Here is a 7,528-nt window from a genome sequence, read left to right as displayed (position 1 = left end):
TAGAAAAGCAAAGAAATAAACGTCCAGAGTTTAACAGAGTATAAAAAAACAGAAGCCCTCTCGGGAGTGAGAGCCTGCAGGCCGCTGCAAACACAGGAGAGAGGAAGAGCAAAGAAGAGCGCTCCCTCCCAACTTTGCCTCTGCCTTTTATAGACCAACCTCACACCTCCTCCAGCTGTTATCAGGCGGAGGGGACATATTAAGATGCTCTTTAGGCAACAGTTCTATGAATTGTTCTCGGGGGCTAGCAAGACACCCAACTTTCCCACGGAAGGACACCTCCCAAAGTCCAGGTGCGCCTCTACCCCTCCCTTCCAGGACACACTCCTCGCTACTCGCCCTCCCCTTGGGAGAAGCTGGGTCAAAAGTGCACTGTGTAAAAGGTGAAGCTCCTCACAAAGGTGGGGGCTAGCATTACTTAATGGAAAAATCCCAGGTCGCGGCAGAGCAGGCCTCAGGCCTTTTCCACCTACCTATGCAGTGCTCCAGTGTGTGAGTGACAATATAGGTGACAAATAATATATAATGTGACCATTAATTAGAGTGTGTGATTAATATATATAACAATACATGATATAAAAATATTGATAGAAAATACTGATGTCGAATGATAAAAATACACGACATTTCCCCCTTTGATGCCTGCTGGTATCAACACAAAGTATTTTTATCAAATCAAGAGTAAATATTTGTTTAAACAAGGTGAACATTGCAAAAACACTGCGTGAGCTGTTTTTATTGATATAAACATTTGCAAGCTTCAAACTAAATCTTCTCACTCACATGGTGTGCTCGTCACTCTGGATGCTGGAATGAATCTCAATCCAGAACAAACAAACTGATCTTACCAACACAGCATCCTCAATTGCAGTGCACACCACACAGGTCAGAGGCACCTATACTTATGGGCACAAAAGATAAGGCACTCGAGATATAGTATATATGTGAAAACACAACAATAGCGGCAATAGCAAAGACAATTTCAGTGTTAGACAGACTTCATAACATTGTCAGCATCTTTTAGACGATCATTCAGTCCTCATGATGTTGTAGCATCTTCTTCAGGCTTCTGTGAGGACCACTTCCTCCATTCCACCTGTTCCCCCTTCGTTGCTCTAAGCAAATCGTTGATGATCTTCAATTTCAATTCTCAGCAGTGAGCTTCTGAATCTCACTGGTTTGCTCTCCATCGACGACCCTGGCCGTAGCCAACTTACTGGTGACAAAATCAGTGTCACTGTCGAGCTCTGCTGCTTCATCCGTTAGCTGACTTGTTTCACAGACTTGGTTGCTTGAAGATGCGTTAAGCACTTCCTGAACTGGGGGACCTCTCAGATCCCCCCTAGTTAGCGTTGTTCCCGGTGTGCCTCATGCCACGGGTGTTAGGAGGCACTGGCTATCAGATAGCACTGGCTATCTGCTGTCATCAGAACTCCCACTGGCTGGGGAAGCAGCTCCCAGGAGTCACGTAGGTGATGTCATCATGTCGTGAAGGCCCCTCAAACGACTCGATTCCAGTCCAGGTGGCGTCCTCAGCCCACAACGCGTTCTTGTCGAGATGGTTCCTTCTGCTTCCAGAAGATCTAAGAAGATCTGGGTCCGTGCTGGACACCTGCTCTGCTGAGTCTCCTCTCTCCTTTAGCCGTTCCACGACAGGGCGAGCCTTCGCTGGTCACGAATCTCAGCAAGATTTTCTCCAATACGAGGCCAGGTTTGGCAGCCTCTTGGCTGGGGGAGGCTGAATGGGACTGTCAGAACCTTATCTTCCATTCAGGTTTTGTTGTTACTGCTTATAGCATAAAACATAAGATTAATAATATCCATAACATGCAATGCTAGATCTTCTTGAAGTAAAGCACTCCCTTTTCTCCCTTTCTTCTTATTAAGTTGTTTTTATATTTACACTTCTCTTCATTTTTATGCTTTTATAATGGGTAACAGAAACGATGGCATCTACAGTTGTTATCTTACCTGGGGAGTCCTTGCCATCACATGGTAGTGTGTTTCATAAGGCAGAATATACTCAGTCCATGTTAAATTTGAAGCCCATGACACAATACCAGTTCCTAATTCTTTGTGTCATGAGCCTCAAATTCAACACAGGTTAGAACAACACTTTGACCCAAAGCAAGCCTTGTTTGCTTTACAGATGGACTTCTAAAGCAGATACGCATCCATTATATTTGTCTGATAGGAGTTTCTTCTGTTCATTTAGGACAGTATCTGTCATCTGTATCCCCAAACAATTATGGGGTTCCCCAGGGTTCTCTATTGGGGTCACACTCTCTTTTCTTTATATTTGCTTCCTTTGGGTTCCACTTTTGAAAGGCACATCATTGCCTCTCATTGTTTGGCAGATGAACTACAAATATACTTACCTTTATAATCTGACTGCTTCTGCTTCTATGCAGACACTAGTAAACTGTCTTAGGGACATGTACTCATGGCCTGGAGACAAACCCTCTTAAGTCGAATAAAAACAAAACAGAAATTATTTTATTTGGACCACCCCACCTTGGTTGGGTATGAGAGCGCTATTGACTGTTTAGCCTCCTATTATCACTCTGTTATGTGGAACCTTGGTGATTTTTGATGGTGTTCTAAAACTCAACAAACACACCAGCCCTGTTGTTAAGAAGAGCTTTTCCAATTAGTTAAAAATGAAGACCTTTTTCCCACAACATGACTTAGAGAGAGTAATTTATACTTTTGTTACTTCTTGTTTCAACCTAGTTATAATTCTTTATATGTTGGATGTGATCAGGTGTTACTTAGTTATTTAACTGAACTTTTGAAACCCTATATTCCTACCAAAGCCCTGCGGTCTACAAACCAAGTGCTCCTCAGTTTGCCTAAATCAAGGCTGAAAAGCAGAGGCAACAGAGCCTTTACAGTGGTGACATCTGATCTCTGGAGTGATTTACCCTTTCACATAAGAGCAGCCCAAATTCTCAATCATTTAAAAATTTAAAAATGTTATATTTGCTTACATACAGATTTATTTGAGTTTAGTACCCTTGGTTTTACTGTGCTAACACAGCTATTTCTTTTTTCTTTTGATTGATTCTTAGTATATATTTATTTATTGTTGGTTTAATGACTGATCAACAAAGCATGTTTTATATAAACTATACTGCACTTAGCTCAATTGAGATAGTTTTAATATGCTATAACATAAATTTTAAATTAACTTGATGCACCCAAGCATATTATCATATTTAGACAAGAAAGACCTCACTTTCTGCACTATATTACCTATGCGTAGCGGTATTAATACTATTATTATTGCTAATGACATAGCAAATCATCAGCCTCACTTTCTAATGTCCTCCAACAATTATTCCCCCTTGAGGCTGATGAGTGCTTGACCATAACTTCCTACCTCGGCTCCACTGTCTGTTCTCCAGCTTCATGTTGACCCCCTCTGTATTCAGATTACTTATGTCCAGTGAAGTGTCACCCTTCAGTTCTCCTCCTCCTGGAAAGACAAAGTTAGCTCTGACCGGGCTATTCCCTAGATCACACCTATGAGATCTCCTAACCATTTGATTTTAAAATAATGGCCACTGCACTGGGAAGCTGTAAAGCATCAATTAACTGCAATACAGCCTCTCCATATACTAGAGGATTGCCTTCAGCTCTGTGAAATCCTCTCTATTTCTAAATATTAGCATTAGCACGACAAACCTCATTAACCTAGGCTGAATTAATGTACAAATTAAGTCTTACCTGTAGCCAGTGTACAAGCTGCTGTTAAAGCTTTTTGATCTGAGATCAGCGATGAACTCAGCAGATCAACCCTCTGAGCTTCTAGAGCAGAAAAACTTACACCTGCAGAATTAAGTTAAACAACTATGCAGCCCACATTACGGCCACACTCATCCCTAAAGCAAGAACCATCCAAAAGCAGTGTTAAATCAGCTGTAATAAATTCATTATGCACATTAATTTTCTCAGCTCCTGAATTTGTCAATCTGTGGCACAATCATGAGGAGTTCATTTTGGAAACAGGGTTAACATTATTACATCTTTAATAGTTCAGGGGCAGATAATCTTACCTCCTACCCCGTAGTTTTATTTGAGTGATGACAAACCTCGGGCAAAAAAACAAAACACACAATTGATGTGGCATACAAAGAGTTACAGGATGACCTGGAGTTAAAATCCTAGTTTCTGAAAAACAAAGTCTGCTGCCATCAAACCTTGATAGCAAGGTGAGAAGCCAGCCTTCATGTTATCCAATTTTATATTGTAATAAGGCAGGAACCGCTTACCTTCTGGGAGATCCTGCGTAAGGGCAGCTATTACCTAGCTCCTGCTATTAGCCACATATAAATTGAAAGGTTTCAAGTAATCTGATTACCCAATGCTAGGTCAGATTGCGTGTCCTGCTTCAGTGCGTCAGATGTTGCTTCAGCTCCCACCGACCACTGCAACTAGGGATCAGAGTTAGTTTGTCCTGCTGCTTTATTGAAGCAGCAGAGATGCAGTTTTAAACACATAGTCACAAATCCACCGTCTGCTGAATCCTGTCATTCCCAAACATGTCAACATTCACCAACCGTTTGCGGTTGTCAGGTTTTAATCACAGTTTCTAATTGAGAGAGAACAATTAGCGTCCTCTGTCCACCAAACTGTCTTCCTAGATATTCAGTGGTTTGTTAGCAGAATTGCAAGAATTCTTCTCATTTTGTTCTTTTAGAGGACGACAAATCAGCTGCATGCTGTGAGACAGTACTGAGAATATTCAGATACTTCAAGTCTTACACTAAAATTTGGTTGAAGATGTTAGGGCTGTTAATCACAATTATCACAGTTATCATAGAATGTACTAAGTACTAAACATAAATACCACTTAATGCACTGTTAGAAAGCAAAGATATGGATCAGGAGCCACAGGTGTATCAGAATCTGTAATTGCATCAGTATGTAACTGTCTGAATTTTGGTTTTAGTGTATGAGCTTTAAATAGCACTCCAGCCTTCAATAGCTCATCAATATTAAGCCTGATAGCTTCAATGGCATGTGACTTAAATGAACATTGCCTAATTTAATAAGGTAATTTGACCCCAGGTTTCAGCTCAACTGTATCAGGCTGGACAAATTTGAGCCTTCCCTCATTTCAAGGATTCAAGGATTTTTATTTGCCATCTATGCATGGACCGAGGTCCAGACACATTGGAAAGTTTTTGTGCAGGGCTCTCTCGCAGTCAGCCAAGTATACTGCGTTGCTTCGCTCAGTTGAGATGGAACCTGTTTCAACAACTACTTATGTTCAAATGATAATTGAATTTGATCTACACATGTTTATCTAATAAACTATTCATTCACACTTCAATCATACTTGGTGGTGGTGTTTTGTCCTTAGAAATGTGCATGCATTTATTGTGTAGTTAGATTCCCTCTAAAATAAGCTTTGTCTTGTTAAATATCAGTGCAGTACATGAGAGTATGTCCACGAGCAATCAGCAAAGAGATGTGGCCCAGCATTTGACACTTGTTACCAGTTTTTCAGTCCATCAGGTGCAGCAGCCACACCCTGTGGAGCAAAGTAGATGTAGTCACCAGTAAAAATGAAAAATGTTGTTTTATTGATCAGTTCATCAAAGCACAGTCCATAGTCTTTGGACTCCAGTATCTCATCAAACAGTAAATGTAGAGCAATCCGGGCTCCTCAGCTCCTCAGTCTCCTCCTTTGCATTTGTACCCAGAGCTCCCACATTTCATCCATCGTTCATTTAACATGGAGTCTTCAGTCACTGGCTGCAACCAAAACACCTCAGGTTGAGCCCAGACAGTCTCTGTGTCTGTTGGCACATCATCACTCTGTGTGCTTCCTCAGTTGACAGTTTGCATACAGGTCATCACGGTTGCACATGATTTTGCTTCTAAAGAACACAGAATGTCTTTTCTCATAAGACTTATTGAAATGTCAGCTTACTTGACAAATTAAAGGATACGTCAGGTTGCTCCTTTTCCTCTTCTGGCCTCTCTGGACCTCCATATGGCCAACAGGCTGTTGGTCTAGCCCAAGAGGTCATGTGGCAGTCTCTCTGGAGGTGACCTGTGAAGTTACCTCTAGGCAGGTTGTTCCTCTGTTGAGTAGGCTGAGTGAGTCCAAGCAGCGGTCCTGGCTGTGACAGTTCTCTCCTTCCTCCACGCCAGGTCACTCTGCCTCTCATCTGCTTCTAGTTTCTCCCTCTCAGGTGTACAAGTCCAGATTGTCACCTTGATTAACATGCATGTGTACAACAGGCACAGCAGATTCAGTTAGAGTGTTAAGAACAGTTGGTGCAGGGAATCCACTCGTTACCTGTGTAGTGCTGACAGCAGGAGGAGCTGGCTGGGTGAGCGAGAAGAAGCTGCAAGACTCTGAGCAGTGTTAGCAGTCAGCACTGCAGCCTGAGCCTCAGTGTGCAGTTATCAGAGGTGTTTAGCCTTCTTCTTCCTCTGATTGGTCAGCTCTCTCAGTCTCTCCTCCGTTGGAATGTACGCAGCCCTTTTGTTGGACTCTCCTCCTCTGTCAGGATTTCTCCTATCTTAGAAGAGCTCTGCCATCAGGATACTGCAGCCTGAAAAACTCCACTATACAGTGTGTTGCATCTCCAGACTCACATCATCAGGCAGGTTAGTCTGGAATACTCTGCTCAGCTCACTGGGATGTCTCCCAAAGAGCTTAAATGTCTCAAAGTGCAGAGCAGCTCCTGCAGCATTTTCTCCAAAGGAAATGATGACTTACTTGGTTTTTGTGATGTTGAAATCAATCCATCAGCCAGTCACACCATGTCCATAAGCATCCATGGCTCATGGGTAGACACACCTCACCCCCTTCACGGTGGAGCACACAGACACATTGCGCTCCCCCTTCCTCCCATTCAGGAAGTAAGAGTTCTTGTGTGTCTGGACGTCACTTTGCTGGCTGTCCGTCTGGTGTATTATCTTCCAGCCTCTGCAGCCGTCTCCCTCTTGCTCCTGCCTCCTTTGCAGGAAGGTCATCCTCTTCCTTCTCCAGCTGTTGTTATTGTTGTTGTTTAGGAAGGTTGCTCTGGAGACCTGCAGCGTCATCTGTAAATCATCTCTGGACACAATGTTAGTAGAAGAGAACAGATTGCATTCTGCTCATGTACTCTGTTCTTTATCTTCATGGTTTTTTGTTTAAAGGTCCAACTTTTGTGTGACGTCACTCACCGCAGTTTGCTCAGAGGACATGCTTCTCAAAAATGATCTTCAAGCACTTAAAAAATAAAGTGGAGGCATTTTCTGCCTCAATGGGGCAGAGAAAGACACTTCAGGAATTTTCCTTTTTTCTTTTTTCTTTTTTTTTTTGTTTCACCTCCACTTCATTACATCATTTTTTGTTTACCATAAATTTTGCTTTAATCTATTTCCCCTCTATCATAACCCCAAAACCACTTTCTATCAGTAAACACATTCTCATCTATATGTCACTCAGCAACATGCCATGTTAAAAGATACCAGGTGAAAGTCAGAGATGGAAGTCCATCATTGTCATTGTGCATACACCACA

This window comes from Archocentrus centrarchus, chromosome 24 (assembly GCF_007364275.1).
Source record: "Archocentrus centrarchus isolate MPI-CPG fArcCen1 chromosome 24, fArcCen1, whole genome shotgun sequence".
Classification (NCBI taxonomy): domain Eukaryota; kingdom Metazoa; phylum Chordata; class Actinopteri; order Cichliformes; family Cichlidae; genus Archocentrus; species Archocentrus centrarchus.
The sequence above is the reverse complement of the archived record's forward strand: the minus strand, read 5'-3'. Positions refer to the sequence as shown.